This window comes from Protopterus annectens, chromosome 16.part0 (assembly GCF_019279795.1).
Source record: "Protopterus annectens isolate FY-2018-M chromosome 16.part0, PAN1.0, whole genome shotgun sequence".
Lineage (NCBI taxonomy): Eukaryota > Metazoa > Chordata > Ceratodontiformes > Protopteridae > Protopterus > Protopterus annectens.
In genome coordinates, this window is record NC_056750.1 from 449,993,221 (window position 1) to 450,011,935 (window position 18,715).

Here is an 18,715-nt window from a genome sequence, read left to right on the forward strand (position 1 = left end):
AGACACTCTAACATCTACATTTATGGTAAGTGTACACAACTGTACTATTTCTCTGAATCTAAAGAGAGACTTGTTTGTTTGTTTGTTTTTTTTTTTTCGGAATCTAGTATGGGTCCTGATTCTCTGCCTCCGGCTCCTTGTGAGCCAGACAGATACTACAGGGTTCCTGACTCCCACAAATTCCTTTCAAAAATCCTATTGCAGATCTGAAACCATTTCTCGGGGTCCCAAGGGCATTAAGGCCTCTACTGCTAAAAATCCTACCCCTTCTAATAGAGATTCCAGGGTGCTGGATAGATGGGGTGAGAAGGTTTACACTTCTGCAACCTTGGCAGTCAGGGCTTTAAACTGTCAATTTCAACTCTGAAGATGCCTTTGGATTATTTGGCAAAAGCGCTTAGTTCGAATTGAAAGTTGTTCGAATTGCAATAAAAACTGTTAATTGCACCAGTTTCGGTATTTGTTTTTATTTTTTTCTAATTGTTTGGAGTCCGTTGACTATCAGTTTGTTGGAAAACATACTTTGCAGTGTGGTTTTGATTCTTTGGAGTCCTCTTGCAGACATTCCAAAGGCTCCAGGTTTAAGTCACAAGGGACTTTTACAACAAAACAATGGGGTGCCTCCACCTCCAAATCTGGAAACAACAAGGCACCTCCCTATGGTAAAAAGTCTCAATGACTTCCCTCTACAATTAACAAGCACTTATCTCTTAGCCACCCCTTGGGGGGGGGGGGGGGACTGGCACTTCATGCAAGAAATTGGCAACTTATAGCCCAGGACAAATGGGTTTTAAATATAGTATCCCAGGGATACAGATTTCATTTCCACACATTGCCAATCTGAAACGGATGGCCGGACCTGCCCCCAAACCAGTGGACAGAGGCCCAGAAGCAAGTACTGTCCGTCATGAACATGAGGGCTATTCAACCAGTACCAGAAGAGGAAAAGGGACAAGGTTTCTATTCAAGACATTTCCTGTTACCCAGAAAAGACAAATCATGGCGCCCAATTCTGGACATACCAAAATTCAAGATGCTGACTCTTCAACAGTTGCTTCCTGTTGGTAACCTGGTTGGTAACTTTAGACTTGAGGCTTACCTGCATATCCCAATCAGGGAATCTTGCAGAAGATACCTCTGCTTCAAAGCAGGCTACTTGCATTGAATTCTCTGCACTGCCCCATGGTTTATCTACTGCGTCCAGGGTCTTCACAAAGTGCCTGGCTCCAGTGATTGCATTTTACCGGCAAAGAAATGTTCAAATATATCCATACCTGGACGATTGTCTAATTCAGGCAGAAAACAAGGACATTCTTCTAAAGCATTTGGCGTTTGAAAAAGGGTTCTAACTTGTCTAGGGTACACCATAAACGAAAAGAAATCACAACTGGTACCCTCTCAAACTACATTCCTGGGTGCAAGCTTGAATACAACTGCCCAGATGGCTTACCTTACGCCAGAGAAGCAAATTCATTTGCTAACTTCAAACAGCTGGCCACAAAAACCCTGCTATCTGCAAGACAAATTCTGCAAGCCTTGGGGTTCATGGCCTCCTGCATTCTTCTAATTCCCTATGCAAGACTGCATATGAGGAAATTTCAGTGGTACTTAAAAAGTTTATGGAGTCAACATTGTCGCAGCCTGGAAACAATGATTCCTATCATACCTTGCCTGCAATTAGAGTTCCTGTGGTGGGCAGAGGCCTGCCACCAAAAAGAGGGACTGCCATTCACTCCACCCCCTGCCACCCAAACCCTAACAGATGCATCAGACTTTGCTTGGGGTGACAATCTGGTAGGGAAATGCATTCAGGGCAAATAGAACCCAAATCAAATGCACCTTCATATCAATCAGAAAGAGATGCTAGCTGTACAGAATGCACGGACAGACTTAAAGGATTACGTTCATCCAGGGCAATTTCTGATAGACCGACAACACCACAGTTATGCGGTACATAAGCAGGGGCGTACCCACACCTCCCCCCTTTGCAGACTAGCCATGGCATTCTGGAACATGGCTTTGACCTACCAAATAGATCTACAAGCCCAGTTCCTGCCAGGAAAGCTAAATACTCTGGCAGACTAAGCAGAAATCTCATGGACCCACAAAAATGGAAACGAACCACAGATTTTCAACCTGTTGACGCGCATATGGGGAAGACCAGACACAGATCTTTGCCTCACCGCAGAACGATCAGTTGGACAAATTCTGCACAAGAACTCATCACAAAAAAGCCTGGAAAGTGGATGCTGCATCATTAAGCTGGAAAAGTTTATCAATCTATGCTTTTCCCCCTCTGCCTCTGCTCTCCAAAGTTCTACTAAAAGTGAAACAGGACAAACCAAAAATGATTGATTGCTCCGGACTGGCCTCACTAACACTGGTACCCACTCCTGTGCACCTTCCACCGTGGCACCTGCCTCAGACACCTTACTGTCTCAGCAGAACAACCAAATTCTGCGCACTCAGCTCCAAACTTTGAATCTTGTAACGTGGCTAATCACCTAAGTTCACCCTTGGCATCCATTTGCAAATCTGTGATGTCATTTTGGAGGCGAGAAGGCCTAGTACTAGAAAATCTTATGCTGACAAATGGAAAAGATTCTTTGCCTGGAATCAATCACAAGGAATAAGCACAGCAGTGCCCAATATTCCTCAGATTTTACAATAATTAACTGAGCTGCTTTACAAGGGCCTGTCCTTTTCATCCGTAAAAATCCATGCCTCAGCCATTTCAGCTCATTACAACACAGAGCCTTCCCTCTTCTGTCATCCTCTGCTAAAGCAGTATCTCAGAGGGGCCGAAAAATGTAAGACCACCCAGGAGAGCTGCAACCCCTGACTGGACCTCAATTTTGTATTGGAAAAACTCACTCTCCCGCCTTTCAAGCCAGCTGCTACTGCAGACTTAAAATGTCTCTCCTGGGAAACTGCTTTCCTTTTAGCAGTCACTTCAGCTAGAAGGATTTCTGAATTACCGGCTGTTATGGCAGTGGAGCCTTTCATTATTTTTCATGCGGACAGGGCGTCTCTCTGGACCGATCCTTCACGCCTAAGGTGGTATCCAGTGTGGCTCTTAATCAGACCATTCATTTGCCAGCGTTCTTTCCGAATCCTCAGAACAAGGGGGAGCAGATTCTGCATTCATTCGATGTACACAGACAACTTAGATTTTACTTAAACGGGACAAAATCTGTAAGAAAATCTGAACTGCTGGTGGCATTTGCTGCAGGGGCAGAGGGAAAGGCTATTTCAAAGCATACCATTTCCGAATGGATAAGTCATTGCATTCGTTTCTGCTATATGCACCATGGTAAAACTATCCCCTAGGAGATCCGATCTCATTCCACCAGGGCTGCATCTACTTGTGTTCCAACCAGAGACATTCTAGAAGCTGCTCCCCGGAGCTCGGTTCATACGTTCACCAAACATTACCATTTAGTTTTCTTCTCTAAGTCCACAGCTGGCTTTGCCACTGCTGTCCTGTAGGGCCTTATAGCTGGTCCTAATGTGGTATAAATCCATCCTCCCAACCATAGCTTTGGGAATCTACCCAAATGTAATGAATGCAACAGTGAAAAGCTAAGAACATAGTGCAGTTGTGTATACTTACCATAAATGTAGATGTTCGAGTGTATACACTGTTGCAGTCCTGGTTACCCTCTCTCCAGCCCCCTGTTTTTCTCTTACTATACCCCTACTTTCTTTTACTGTGCTTGAAAGCCTTTTTGGTGTATTTGCTATTGTTTGGAGATAAATTTGTTTAATTATATATATATATATCTATATAGCTGTGTATGTGTGTGTGTGTGTGTGTATATATATATATATATATATATATATATATATATATATATATTTTTTTTTTTGCTCGCCATGTGGGGGGCACCTGACATCTGGGGCAAGAAAATCTGATGCAATGGCGTTGGCTGCATGTTTTATACCCCTGACGACCTGGCGTCATGGAAGAAGGTACAGCAACAGACCCAGGACCCAAGACTTTGTTAATCAGACTGAGGGCAACCTGCCAGCAGATTACCCTAATGTAATGACTGCAACAGTGAATACACTCTAACATCTACATTTATGGTAAGTGTACACAACTGTACTTTTTACCTGTCTAAAAAGTTAAGTTTTAGTGGAGACACTATTTTTAAAACAGCGAGATTGAAAGGGGCGGGTCACTTTTTTGTTTTCTGGTACTACGGAAGACAGTAGGATGGACAATAAATTTAAATAGTTGAAGGGGAGTGACTTCACAAAATAATTTTGTGCTTACTCACACAAGCCAGTAAAAACAGAGAGGAAATGAGATATATGGTCAAATTAACATAAGGGGAGGGCAGCTGGAAAGACAACGGTGTTTAAGAACACTACAGTAACCGGGTTGGAGGATTGAAAAAAAAATTCTGCCTGACACACGAGACGAGCTATGGTCTCCAAGTTTTAACATGCAGTTAAAAGCAGAATACAAGTAAAAAACAAGGTAAATGCAACAAATCACAGTATTCACAATAGAAAAAACAATAAAGTAATAAAACAAATAAAAAGCAAACTAACCATCTGAAGTAGGAGTTTCATTTGTCTGCAACCTGTGGGTTATGGATCCGATATCGGATCCGAACCGGCATGGTTTACCAGCTATGGATCCGAGATCTCAGCTCCTCCCCTCACCCATAATGCCCTGCTCTCCCTACATGACCTCAGATCTAGTTTGCCGCGCTGGTGACCAGATTAGTGTTCTTGAGCTCTTCAGCTAAGTGAATTTTTCAAGTTTTATACTAGTAAAATTTAAAGTTTTTTTGTGAAAGTTGAGTGAAAGTTTAGGTTTCCTTTTTACATAGTTATACTTGTTTAGTGTTTAATATTATTTTTACTTAGTTTCCCTCCCCTCGCTGGTAGCGTAGTGTGTGTTTGTGCCTGTTGTGTGTGTTTAGTTACTTTACTACCTTTAGTTTAAGTAACTTTTTAGTTTTTGGGGATGTCAGAACAACCCAAAGCTGTTAAGTGCTCCGAGTGTGGCCATAAGCTTTCCCCTGCTGATGGCCACACTCGGTGCGTTCGATGCCTTGGGGTTGAACACCTCACTTCTGGATGTTCCATTTGTGCAGGGTTCAACCCCAGGGCATTGAAGGAGCGGAGGTCCAAGCTTGTCCTGGCGGGACTTTTGCCCCCGGATTCGGCTCCGGCCTCTGCTCCTTCGGGGGGAGCAGTTTCGACGGTTACCTCCTCTCCGGCTCCCCCTCCTCCTCCTGGGTCTCAACCTCCCTGTAGTGGTTCTGAGGAGAGGGAAGCTAGAAGGAAGGACCGGAGGGAGAAGCACCATAAGCGGCGGGCCGAGACCTCTGTTTCGGCCCCGCCTGCCAAGCGGGCTTCTCCTCCGGCCTCCTTGTCTGCTGGTTCTCCCCCTCCTCGGCTCCGGTCACCCATGTGCTTTCACGGGACCTGAGGAGGAGGAGACCCGATCTCCGTCGAGGCTATCCAGGAGGCACTCAAGGCCTACCTCGGTAGCCTCGTCGAGATCGACGTATAGCTTGTCAGACGCTGATCTGGACGGATGATGAGAAGGTTCATCCAGGCCCAGATGCAGATGGGGGAGTGCTCTTGCCTCCCCCCCCCCCCTCTGGGGGGGAGCTCGACCCCTTTCTTTAAACCAATTGCTCCTTCTCCGACCCGCTACCCGGGTTCGGAGCAGTTGAACGAGCAGCCGGGCGGGGTGGGTGGCGCCGATAGTACTGGTACCGGATCCGACCCTGCCCTCGAGTGCCGGATCCGACCTCTCGGAGCCTGGATCCGAGCCGGATCCGGGGATCAATGCTCCCGGCGCAGTCTGTGTCGGGCGCACTGTCGCCGGATCAGAGCGCCGGCGCCGGCTCCGATCCACTCCTCAGATCGAGGGAGCCGATTGTCGGATCCTTTGGTGAGTCGGCTCCCTTGGCGTTTGATGTAGTGGAGAGGGCCTGTTGAGGGTCCCGGACCCCGGCACTTGCTTCGGCTCCGTCCCGCGCTCCATCTGTACTGGGTCAGGCTTCCACCATCCGGCCCTTGGGACAGCCCGCTCCTTTGCCCCAAGCTGTTCCCTTGGAACAGGTCACGGTTTGCGAGGAGTCCTCTGACAGCCCCCCAGAGGATGTTCCCCGCAAACATACGTGCAAAAGGAGGCACATTGACTCCCCCGAGTCTCTCACAGAAGACACGGACTTGGAGGAAGGGGAAGGCTCCCCATGATCACCCCCTGAGGATGTCTCATTTGGAGACATCATGGAAATGCTCCGCATAAGGGGGGGGTAGTCTGCCCCCAAAGTCTTCCTCGGACGAGTCCGTGTTCTTGGAGGCATTTGAAGCGGGCCCGTCTACCTCTTGGGTGTCCCCTCCTGCCGACCCCCTGGTGGACCTCATTACCACCAGGGCGTGGAAGGAACCGGACACCATGGAGCTAATCCCAAAAAGGCCCGACCGTAGTCTCAGTACCCCGGCTGACCGTGCCCATTGGAGTAAGGGGCCTCCGGTAGATGCCATGTTGATGGTGGCTGCCACCAAGAGGGAACTTGCTCAGGAGAGTCCCTCAGTCCATCCCCCGAGCAAGGAGTCTCGGATGATGGACCGCTTGGGGAAGCGGATGTTTAGTTCAGCGACCTTCTCAGTGAGGGCGCTGAACTACCTGGCACATGTGATTAGGATGCAGCGATCTTATAAAGAATACGCTGCATCCCCCCCAGAGTCCATGTCTGAGGAGGACAAAGTGCTGCACTCCACCCGTATGGCCACTCTCAGGTCCGTCACTAATACCTCTATGCGGCTACTGTCCCATGCTACGGAAGGTGCCGCTAGAGCCGCAGGCAGGCCTAGTTACCAGGCGTCAGGCCTGGCTCCGTCATTGCGATTTCACGGAGCCCTTCAAGGCGTCATTTGCAACGCCTTGATGGTTCTGCTCTCTTTGGCAAAACTGTTCGTGACACTTTGACCCAGAGCGAGAAGGACGGAAGACGCTGTCTGCCGTCGAATCCGCTTCTCTGTACCCCAGAGGCCCTATTCTAGGAACCAAAAGGGTCAGAAGAAGATGTGGTTCCGGAAGTCGCAGCAATCCCAGCCTGCTCCGGACAGCCAGTCCTTCCGTGGCAGAGGAGGACAGGGAGGACGCTGCCCTAGGGGCAGAGGGGCTCCCAGGAACTTCGGGTCCAGAGAACCCTTCTCTGAACGGCCCGCGCAGCAGCCCTGAAGGGTTGCCCGGCTGCTCCACTCTGAAGGCAGTCGGATGTTTTTCGGAGCACCTAGCGGCATGGGAGTCCATAACATCAGACTGCTGGGTCCTCCAGATCATATCCAGAGGATACCGTATCCCTTTTCGTCACATGCCAAAATTGAAGTCCCTCCCCGACGTTCCACCCGGTCAGTGGGAGGCCGCTTTGGCAGAAATTGGCCATCTGCTAAAGAAAAGAGCCATCCAGCCCGTCCCCCCAGACCAGATCGGATCAGGGTTCTACTCCAGGTTCTTTTTAGTGCCAAAAAAGACGGGGGATCTAAGACCAATTTTAGACCTTTCACTCTTGAACCTGGCAGTTCCCAAGGAGAAATTCCGAATGGTTACATTGCAGTCTATTCTTCCCCTTCTGGGAGAAAACCACTGGATGTGCTCCATAGACCTCAAGGATGCGTACTACCATATACTAATGGACAGGCGCTCCAGGAGGTTTCTCCGCTTCTGGCTGGGAGCCAGTCACTACCAATTCCGGGTCTTTCCCTTTGGTCTCACCACAGCCCCCAGGGTGTTCAGCAAAGTATTAGCAGTGGTAGCGGCCCACCTGAGGCTTCAGGGGTGTGCAGATGTTCTTCATCTCACATTGCTGCAGTCCTTACATATGGGTAGTCCGCTGTCCTCGGTCGGCCCGAATACCAAAGTATTAGGCTGACGTCGGTCATGGGCGCTCAGATCTGACATCAGAGCGTCAGGATATTAAAGCGCATGACTGACGTCATATCCTCAGTCTTTTTTGCCGCATGGTCCGATGCAGAAGCAGCGTTTGCAAGTGCCGTTCGGCGTTCTGAAATTTTCGTATTCTGAGTTTCAGACCGAATCCAAGTTGGGCTAAGTACCCCGTTGGGGAATATTTTTGTTTTTTCTTGCCTCAGTTAATTCCGGATGTCAGAAAAAGTGAATAATTGTATTTCTTGTGGGAAACAGATACCGCATAGGGATTATCACTCTTTGTATTCCTTGTTTGGGACCTGAGCACGACGTAGTCGGGTGTCACTTTTGTGCTAGGTTTAATAAGCGCACCATTAAACGTAGGTTAGATTGCGCTAGGCTTGTCTTGAAGCGGTGTAATTATAATATGCCGTCGGATCCTCCGACGCCCACTACCGCGAAGAAGCGCAAAGACAAATCTTTAAAGTCCAGGCAGGATGAGTCGTCCGTTCCGGACGCCAGTTCTTTAGAAACTACGGTGGAATCTGTGGATCCGGCCAAGGTTTCAGTTGAGTCTCAGGGGGAGGCTTTAATTTTGCAAGATGTGGCCTCTCAGGGGTCAGGTCAGGCTGAGGGGGCCTCTCAGGTTGCTGTTCTCCCTTCCTTGCCTAAGGTGGTTAGGCCTTCTCCTTCTGTCTCTAAGGCCCCTTCCAAAGGCAGGACTGGTTTGCCTTCCACGGGTGTCGGTCCTAGTTCTGCAGGTTCTGTGCCTAAAAAACACATGCTTAAAATGGCAGAAGATTTGATTTCTTTAATCAGAGGTTCTATGCCCCCTCCTGATAAGAGGCCTAGGGTGGAGCCAGAGGTGGAAAGTTTGGATCAGGGTTCAGATGACTCAGAGTCTTCGGCTGAAGACATTCAGGATTTTCCTCCTTATTCTGATTCTGACGCAGAGGATTCCACTCCTTCTGCTTCTCCAGAGGATTTTTCTTTTTCAGAAACCCTGCATTCTATGAGGGAGCATTTTAAATGGGAAGGTCAGGATTTCTCAGATTCCAGGAAGAGGCTTAGGGAATTTTTGTTTTTACCACAACCTAGGCCCTTGGCTATACCTCCTGTTTTGGATGTTGTTCAAGACGTTTTCTCCGAGGCTTCCCTTAATCCAGACTCTCTGCCTCCTGCGCCATTTAAGCCGGACAGGTATTACAGGGTGCCTGAGGCTCATAAATATCTGTATAAGAGTCCAAGGGCTGACCCAGAAACTATTAGCCAGGGACCTAAGGGTGTCAGGGCTTCTGTTGTAAAGAATCCAATTCCTATAGATAGAGGCTAGAGCTTTGGATAGATGGGGTAAAAAGGTGTATACCTCTCCCACTTTAGCAATGAGGGCTTTGAATTGCCAGTTTCATATGTTGAAGTATCAGAATTTTCTCCTTAATCAACTAAAATCTAAAGTGGATGCTTTGGCAGAGGGCATAGAGTGTAAAGAATTACAGGATTTGGTACATGTCTCTGAACAGGTGGGTAAGCATTCTTTGCAGTGTGGTTTCGATGCTTTACAGGCTTCTTCCAGGGTGGCTGCCACTGGTTCAGTTATTCGCAGGCACGCCTGGCTTAAGGATCAGAATTTGTCAGAGCATGTTAAAACTAGAATTTTGGATGCTCCTTTACAGTCTGAAGTTTTGTTTGGTTATCCTGTGGAGTCGGTCTTGAAGAAAATGGAAGACAAGGCTAAGTCTATGCAGACTGTTAAAGATTTTTTGCAGGTGCAGCCTCCTAAGTTTAGCAGGAATTGGCCTACTAAGGGGTGGGCTTATCCTTCTTCTGATTCACAGTCTAGGGGTAGATCTAGACGTGGTAGGGGCAGAGCTCAGAGTACTTTCAGGTCTAGAACATGGAGTTCACCTGCACAATCTACAGGTGAGGGCAGGGGCCAGTCCTTTTGTAAACAGGCCCAATGACCTGCATTTTCAGCTGCCAGATTCTTCTTGCCTGGCTTTGGGAGGAAAGTTGGCACTCTTCAAGCAAAACTGGCTTTTAGTCACCCAGGACAAATGGATATTGGACATTATAGACCGAGGCTACAAGTTTTATTTCCATACATTGCCTCCTTTCAAAGGCATGCCAGACGTTCCTCCTCAGCAAAGGGTAGAGGCTCACAAGCAGATTTCTTTACTTCTTCAAATGGGAGCTATACAGCAGGTCCCTCTGTCAGAAGTGGGCCTAGGATTTTATTCTCGCCTGTTTCTAGTACCAAAGAAAGGAAACACGTGGAGGCCGATTTTGGATTTATCTATCCTCAACACATACCTGGACATTCCAAAATTCAAAATGTTGACGTTGCAACAACTTTTGCCACTGTTGGGCAAAGATCACTGGATGGTAACTCTGGATCTCAAAGAGGCTTATCTTCATGTTCCTATCAGGCCCAGTTGCAGGAGGTACCTGCGTTTTCGGGCTGGAACTTTACATCATCAGTTCTCTGCATTGCCCTTTGGCTTATCTACTGCGCCCAGGGTGTTCACAAAGGTTCTGGCTCCAGTGATAGCCTTCTTAAGGTTGAGAGGAATGCAAATTTATCCTTATTTGGACGATTGCCTGATTCTTGCTCAAGACAAGTACGAACTTCATCATCTACAGTATGTGATGGCAGTGTTAAGGTGCCTAGGGTATTCTGTGAACGAAACAAAGTCCAGTCTAGTACCCTCTCAAGAAATGTGCTTTCTGGGTGTGAGACTGAACACAGCTTCCCAGATGGCTTTTTTGACCCCGGACAAGCAAAAGAACCTTACTCTTTACTTCCATCAATTGTCTCTACGGTCCAGGCTGACTGCAAGGACAGTCCTTCAAGCCTTGGGGTTCATGGCATCTTGTATCCTGGTGCTTCCCAATGCCAAACTGCATATGAGGAAGCTTCAATGGTATCTCAAAAATGTATGGACACAACACTGCCAAGATCTGGACACTGTCATTCAAATAATACCTTGCATTCAAAAGGAATTTTTGTGGTGGGCTCAGGAATGTCACCTAAACAAGGGACTCTCTGTGACCCGACCAGAGGCGAGTCAGATTTTAACGACAGATGCCTCGGACAAGGCTTGGGGAGCACACCTCAATGGAAAATGGGTTCAAGACACGTGGCCTGCCAGACTTCAACATTTGCATATCAACTTGAAGGAGATGTTAGCAGTCCAATTTGCATTGATGGCTTTCAAGGATTTACTTCACCCAGAGCAAGTGTTGATTCAAACAGACAACACAACTGTCATGTGGTACATCAACAAGCAAGGGGGAACCCATTCGTACCCTCTTTGCAGGCAAGCAATGATTTTGTGGGAGACTGCTCTCAGTTTACACCTCAATCTTCAGGCAAGGTTTCTACCAGGAGCACAGAACTCCTTAGCAGATGTTTTGAGCAGACAGATAGTGGATCCCCACGAGTGGAAATTGGATCCTCATGTATTTCGAAAGTTGACAGTGATATGGGGAACTCCAGACATAGATCTGTCCGCTTCTCCACTGAATTTCCAGTTGCCAAAGTTTTGCACAAAACTGTTTCATCCCACAGCTTGGAAAGTGGATGCTCTATCATTCAGTTGGAGCAATCTTCACGTCTATGCCTTTCCACCTCTGCCTCTCCTCCCCAAGGTACTCTTGAAGGTCAGACAAGACAAGCCATCCATGATTCTAATAGCTCCAGATTGGCCTCAACAGCACTGGTACCCACTGCTGAGAAGTTTAGTACGGGAGCCTCCATGGCCTTTGCCTTCGATTCCGCACCTTTTGTCACAGGAGGGCAATCATTTCTTCAATGTCAGGATTCAGTCCCTGCATCTAACAGCCTGGCATATTCTGTTCTAGACCCTGGAGGGTCTCAGCTTCCACAACAAGTTTTGAATGTTATTTTGGAGGCCAGAAGGCCTAGTACAAGGAAAGTTTATGCTGATAAATGGAGGAGGTTTTTTATTTGGAGCAAAGCGAAGGACTTTGATGTTTCCAGGCCTGATTTAGGTGTTTCTCTTCAATATCTTAAAGAATTATTAGACAAGGGTTTGTCTTTCTCCTCTATAAAGGTTCATGCTGCAGCCATTTCTGCTCACTATGACTGTGACCCTCCATTATTCTCTCATCCTTTGTTTAAGCAATTCCTTAGAGGGGCAAAGAACATAAGACCCCCACATAGAGCTCCTACTCCTGCTTGGGATCTCAATTTTGTGTTGGAAAAACTTACTTTACCACCTTTTGAACCTGCAGCTACTGCCGAGTTATTTTTGTCTTGGAAGACTGCTTTTTTGTTGGCCATTACGTCTGCTAGAAGGGTTTCTGAATTACAGGCTCTTATGGCAGTTGAACCCTTCCTAATTTTTCATAAGGATAGGGTATCTTTGCGTACTAATCCTACTTTTATGCCTAAAGTGGTTTCTAATGTGGCCTTGAACCAATCTATTCATTTGCCTACTTTTTATGCAGATCCCCAAAATAAAGGGGAGAAAATTTTGCACACTTTGGATATTCACAGGCAGTTGCGTTATTATTTGAGCAGAACTAAAGGGTTCCGACAGTCTCAGCAGTTTGTTTCTTTTGCTTTGGGTTCTCAGGGAAAACCTGTTTCAAAACAAACTATTTCTAAGTGGATTGGTTTTTGTATTGCTTTCTGTTATTCCCATCATGGTAAGGAGATTCCGGCTGGAATCAGGCCACACTCCACTAGGGCTACTGCCACTTCTACAGCTTTTTTAAGGGGAGTAGCTACTAAAGATATTTTGGAAGCAGCTACTTGGAGTTCAGTGCATACTTTTTCTAAACATTACCACCTTCCTCTTTATTCCAAATCTAGGGCTGGATTTGCCACTGCAATCTTACAGGGCATTTTGGCAGCTCCCAATGCTTTATGATTTTGCCAGCCTCCCTTTACCTCTGCTTTGGGATTCTACCCATATGTAAGGACTGCAGCAATGTGGATCTTCGAACATCTACATTTATGGTAGGTACAAAACTGTACTGTCTTTCCCTACCTGGACGACTGGCTTCTCACCGCCCCAACAAGGCATCTACTTCTCTTGGCGCGAGACTCATTTCTCCATCTTGCTCCTCGTCTGGGCATCACGATAAACACAAGAAATCCAACCTAGCACCCACACAGTTCATAGATTTTATAGGTGCCAGGTTAGACACGAGATTGAGAGCCTTCCTCACTGCGGACAGAGTTCAAAACCTACAGCTCCAGATGCGGGCCATTCTCCACTCAAGCTCAGTTCCGGCGGAGTTGGTCCTGAGGGCCCTAGGGTCCATGGCGGCAGCGATATCGCTTCTTCCACTCGCCAGGTTCAATATGCGCATCCTTCAATGGACACTCCTAGTTCAGTGGTCGTATCTTGCTCTTCCTATGCATCATCCCATTGCAGTCAGCAAGGCTTGCAAGCGGTCCCTCCTGTGGTGGCTACACTCTCCAGATCTCCACGGAGGCCGCCCCTTTTGTGCCTCTCCCCCTCTCGCCACGGTGACCACGGACGCCTCCGCCTCGGGTGGGGGCATTTTGCAGGCGGACGGTCCAAGGCACGTGGAACGATTCAGAGACCTCACTGCATATCAATGTTCTAGAGATGAGAGCAGTGCTCTTAGCGTTGCTAGCACTTCAGGCCTTTCTTCCCTTGGGAACAATTGCGATTCAATCGGACAACATGTCTGTTGTCTGGTATATCAACAAACAAGGAGGAACCAGGTCTTACCCCCTTTGTCGAGAAGCCATGAGAGTGTGGGAATGGGCAATCTCCACCAACCGCTTTCTCATAGCAACGCATATTCCGGGTCGGTCCAACATCCTGGCGGACAAACTCAGTCGCACCATTCTCACCCCTTACGAGTGGTCTCTCAATACTCAGGTAGCGGAACGCATCTTCGCACAGTGGGGAACTCCTTGTTGCGATCTTTTTGCGTCTCCCTCAAACACCAAGTGCGACAGTTTTTTCGCTCTGATACCTCCTCCCGGAGGTGCCCCAAGAGACGCTCTGGTGCATGCTTGGCCACCCGGTCTTCTTCATGCTTATCCCCCCTTGCCTGTGATGCTCCAAGTTCTTCAGAAAGCCTCTCGGTTGGGGTGCAGAATGATTCTCATTGCTCCATTTTGGCCTCGACAGATCTGGTTCCCTTTCCTAAGGTCTCACTCAGTGAATCCTCCTTGGATTGTAGATCCCATTCCGGATCTGATATCTCATCCATCCCGCTTATCTCCACCGAACCTGGACAACCTGAAGCTGACCGCTTGGCTGCTCCAGTTCCACTCCTGATCAGGACTCCCGGTATTTCGTCCCCTGTTAAGGCCATCCTGGTGGCAGCTCATAAGCCATCCACTAGGAAAGTCTACCGTAGTAAGTGGAAACTGTTCTCCTTGTGGGCGGCAAGGCCTAAACCCCTTCACAGTTCCTCTCCCTTTGGTGCTTGACTTCTTAACCACTCTTTTTAATGATGGGGCCAGCAGTTCCACGGTCAAAGTGCAACTTGCGGCAATTTCTCATCATATTGGTCATGACTCCAGTCCCCTGATGTCTGCCAAATTGTGTAAGATTTTCCTAAAAGGTACTTTCCTTCTCAGGCCCCCTGTAAAGCAAGCGGTTCCTCCTTGGGACCTTTCCTTAGTCCTCCAGGCCTTGACCGCCCCCCCCCCCCTTCGAACCGGCGGCTACGGTAGATCTGAAATTCTTATCTTTCAAGACCGCCTTTTTAGTAGCCATTACTTCGGCCAAGAGAGTCTCAGAGCTTCAAGCGTTATCAGTTAAACCTCCCTACTTGGTCTTTCATCCGGACCGTGTTTACCTCAGGACCAACCCGTCCTTTCTTCCTAAGGTAGCTTCTGAAGATAACATTAATCAATCCATTAAACCTCCCTGTTTTCTTTCCTAAATATCAAAACAAGGGTGAATATAAGCTTCATTCCTTAGATGTTCACAGGCAACTTAGATTTGATCTAAACAGGACGGCTGGTCATAGGCAATCCGACCAGTTGTTCATTTCCTTTGCTAAATTTAATTTGGGCATGCCAATTTCTAAAGTCTCATTATCTCGCTGGATTTCACAATGTATCTTATTGGCTTATCAAGCTTCTGGAAGGCCTGCACCCGGAGGGTGTACATGCCCATTCAACCCGGTCAGTCTCTACCTCGGCCGCCTTTAAGGCTAGGATTCCTCTAGATGATATTTGTGCAGCAGCCACTTGGGCTTCATCTCATACCTTTATTTCCCACTACAAGTTGGATCTTACATCTAGGGGTAGAGCATCCTTTGGCTCCGCGGTGCTCCGGAATATCCTTCCATGATGGCCGCCCAAGATTCAGGTAGCTGGGGACTCTGTCCCACAGGTTGCAGACAACTTCTAAATCTGAAGTAGGAGATTCATTTATGTACTCACCATAACGTTCCATCTGAGTAGGTGTATTCATTTGTCTGCAACCATCCCGCCCTCCTATCCCCCTGGCCTTTTCAGTTTCCTGCATATGATGTTACCCTTTTCAAGGTGTTCATGCTGTTGGCAAACTCGATCTGAGGTCATGTAGGGAGAGCAGGGCATTATGGGTGAGGGGAGGAGCTGAGAGCTCGGATCCATAGCTGGTAAACCATGCCGGTTCGGATCCGATATCGGATCCATAACCCACAGGTTGCAGACAAATGAATACACCTACTCAGATGGAACGTTATGGTGAGTACATAACTTCTAATTTCCCTCACAGCGAAGTGTAGCAGAGTTTAGGTGAGCCTTTCTAGTCTTCTGACTATTCCTCCATCCGATACGTAATGTAGGGCCTTTTGCACTCTCCCTTGTGTTATGAGTACAGCAGCGTATGAATAGAAGGTACTTTAGATGTCCTTCTATATGCTGCTTTATAGTTTCCGACCCTGCCTTCCCCTTTGCACTTGCCTGACTTGAGTACCCACCCTCTAGTCAGTTATTCCGGCGGGATTCAGTTGAGGAATGTGCGTGCTGACTTCTGGTTTTGTACCCAATGTCTGTTTATGGCCTTCAGTAGATGCGGAATGTCACGCTCACCCTAGCAGTAGCATCTATCTTTTATAAAATGGCCAGACTTACGAGAGTCTACCAGAGGCAAACTACCATGTTACGAGTACAGCAGCTTATAGAAGAGAGGGACATCTTAAGTTATGGTAAGAATTTGCACAATACTTTACCTTGATCCTACCTCAAGCCTCTATGGTCTCCATAGACATAAGATGCCTATCTTCATATCTCTATCCACCTAAGATGCAGGTAATCTCAGATTCTCTGTAGCCTCTGACTGCTCAGTTTTCTGCCTTGCCCTTTGATCTCTCTACTACCCCAAGGGTCTTCACAAAATGTCTAGTACTTGTGGTGACATACTGCAGGATATCCAAATCTTCCCATATGTGGATGACCACCTTCTCCAGGCAGGCAGTCCAGAGTCGCTACAGTGAGACCTCAGTCGTGCAGTCAACTTCCTTTTTTTCTTGGGATTCACCATAAATTACAAGAAATCAGACTTCACTCCTACTCGGATCAGATTTTCCTGAGGTACAAGATTCAGTACGACTCTTGAAAGTTTTTCCGTCCCCCTGCAGAAGGTCCAGGAATGGTCTTTGTTCTTTCAAAGTCTCATTCAGCAGCCCAGGAACACACTTCGTTTTTTCAGTCTCATTCAGCAGTCACATTTAGCCAGGACCTACGTCAGAGCCCTGTTCTTTATGGCTTCCATCACTCTCATGCTCCCTCTGACAAAGATGCAGATGAGGAAATAGCAATGGTACTTGGTGTGGACTCAGCATGCCCACCCACTGGAGTCCCAAATCGTTCCTCTTTGTCTTGAGAGAGAAATAAGCTGATGGACCCAACAATTCTACCAGTCCGGGACTCGCACTCCATCCTCTGTCACCAGTACAGGAAGTACACGCAGACTCTTCAGACTTGGGCTGGGTAGCAGACTTGGGTGCCATGAAAGTTCAAGGCACCTGGTCACCCTTGCAGAGAAAAGAGCACGTCAATATAAGAGATGAGCAGTACTTCTGGCACTCCGGGCCTTTCAGCCTGTCCTCATCCTAGGGCCCCTCAGTCTTAACAGACCACATGACAGTGCTCTGGTATATAAACAAACAATGAGGACCCATTCATACCTACTGTGCAGACTAGTTCTTCAGGTATGGGAACTAGCAGTCAAGTTGCAGACTCTTCAGGCAGTACACATTCCATCCAAACTGAATGTTTTGGCAGACACTGAGTTCCAGAACACAATCTCACAAATGGATGCTTCACAGGGATGTGTTTCCGGACATTGTCCAATGGGGTATTCCACAAGTGGATCTCTCTTCTTCCCCTGTAAACAGACAACTTTTTATGCCAGAGACCCACACCCTCTGGCATGAGAGGAGGAATGTCCTAAGCTGCTCTTGGGAGGGATGTTCCTATTACTCCCTACCCTGTGTTTTTTCTCGAGAGTCCTCCTGAAGTTTCAGCAGGACAGACCAAAAATCTTGCTGGTGATCCTCTTTTGGCCAAGGCAGCATTGTTTCCCCTTACTCCTGCATTTAGCCAAGGGAAATCCTTGCAGATTACATCAGAGTGAACCTACTCACAACACAAGGGCACCCTCATTTATTCGGACTTCTCATTCATACAAATGACACTGGGTGATAGGGCCCTAATTCCTTTTAGGCACCTTTTTCTCAGAGGACGTGCCAAGGGTACTGCAGGACATCGAGAAAACCCAACACAAGGAAATCTTATTTGTCCAAATGAAAAAGATTTTCAAACTGGTGCCATTCGCATAAATGGACCCACTAACAGTCCATTCACATAAATGGACCCACTAACAGTGGATGTCCCCACAGTCCTATCATAACTGTGAGTTGCTGGAGGCTGGACGGACTTGATCCTCGGAAGTACATTTGTCATCCATCCCTGCCTGTCTGCCTTTCACTCACTTTGGCTTTTAGGTTTAAAATCAAGCAATTTCTGAAAGGTGTCCTACAAGTGAGACCACCCAGGAGAACAGTGCCTCCACCCCGATGTCTTTTGTTGTGGAAAATCTGACCCTGGCCCACCTTTGAGCCAGCAGCTTTTGCTTATATAAAAATCTACTCCTGGAAAACTGTCTTGCTTCTGGCAATCACGTGGCCCCATGTGTTCCAGAATTACAAGCCCTTATGGCATCCCCTCCCTTTATAGTCTTCCATACAGAGAGGATTTCTCTCTGCACTGATCCCTCCTTTATGGCTAAGGTGGTCAGTGAGCTATCTTTATACCAAGCAATCCACTTTCTCATCTTTTTCCCTTCTCCCAAACCTCAGCAGAATCCTGTGTACTCTTGATGTGCACAGGCTGCTTAGGTTTTACCTGGATAAAACCAGAACCATCAAGAAAACTGTCCAGCTGTTAATTTCCTTCCATCCTGGAGCCCTAGGGCTCCCGGTCTCCAAGCAGGCTATCTCCTGGATCTGTAAAGCCATCACCTTCTGTTATGAACACCATGGAAAAAGTCTCCTTTCTCCACTGAGTGCTCACTTCGCCAGAGCTATGGCTTCATCTGGTGCCTAAGAATTGGACACAAACTCCATTTTGGAGGCTGCCACTTGGTCTTCAGTTCATACTTTCACCAAACAATGCAAACTGGGCAACATTTCCAAGTCCAGCGCAGTGTTCGCTGGGGTCATTCTCCATGATTTCCTGGAAAGCTCCTCTGCACCCCCCCCCCTCCTCCTCCCTCTCCTTCTCCTGATCTTTCACACACTCATGTAAGGAATATTGGAACAGCAGAATTGGAGGACATAGTTTATGTAAAATCTTAC

The 18,715-nt window shown here is 47.5% G+C and overlaps 1 protein-coding gene across 1 annotated transcript in view; it reads left to right on the top strand.

Moving 5' to 3' along the window:
• LOC122790608 overlaps positions 1 to 18,715 on the top strand; it is a 1,229,598-nt gene that overhangs the window by 921,013 nt on the left and 289,870 nt on the right. The window lies entirely within an intron of this gene.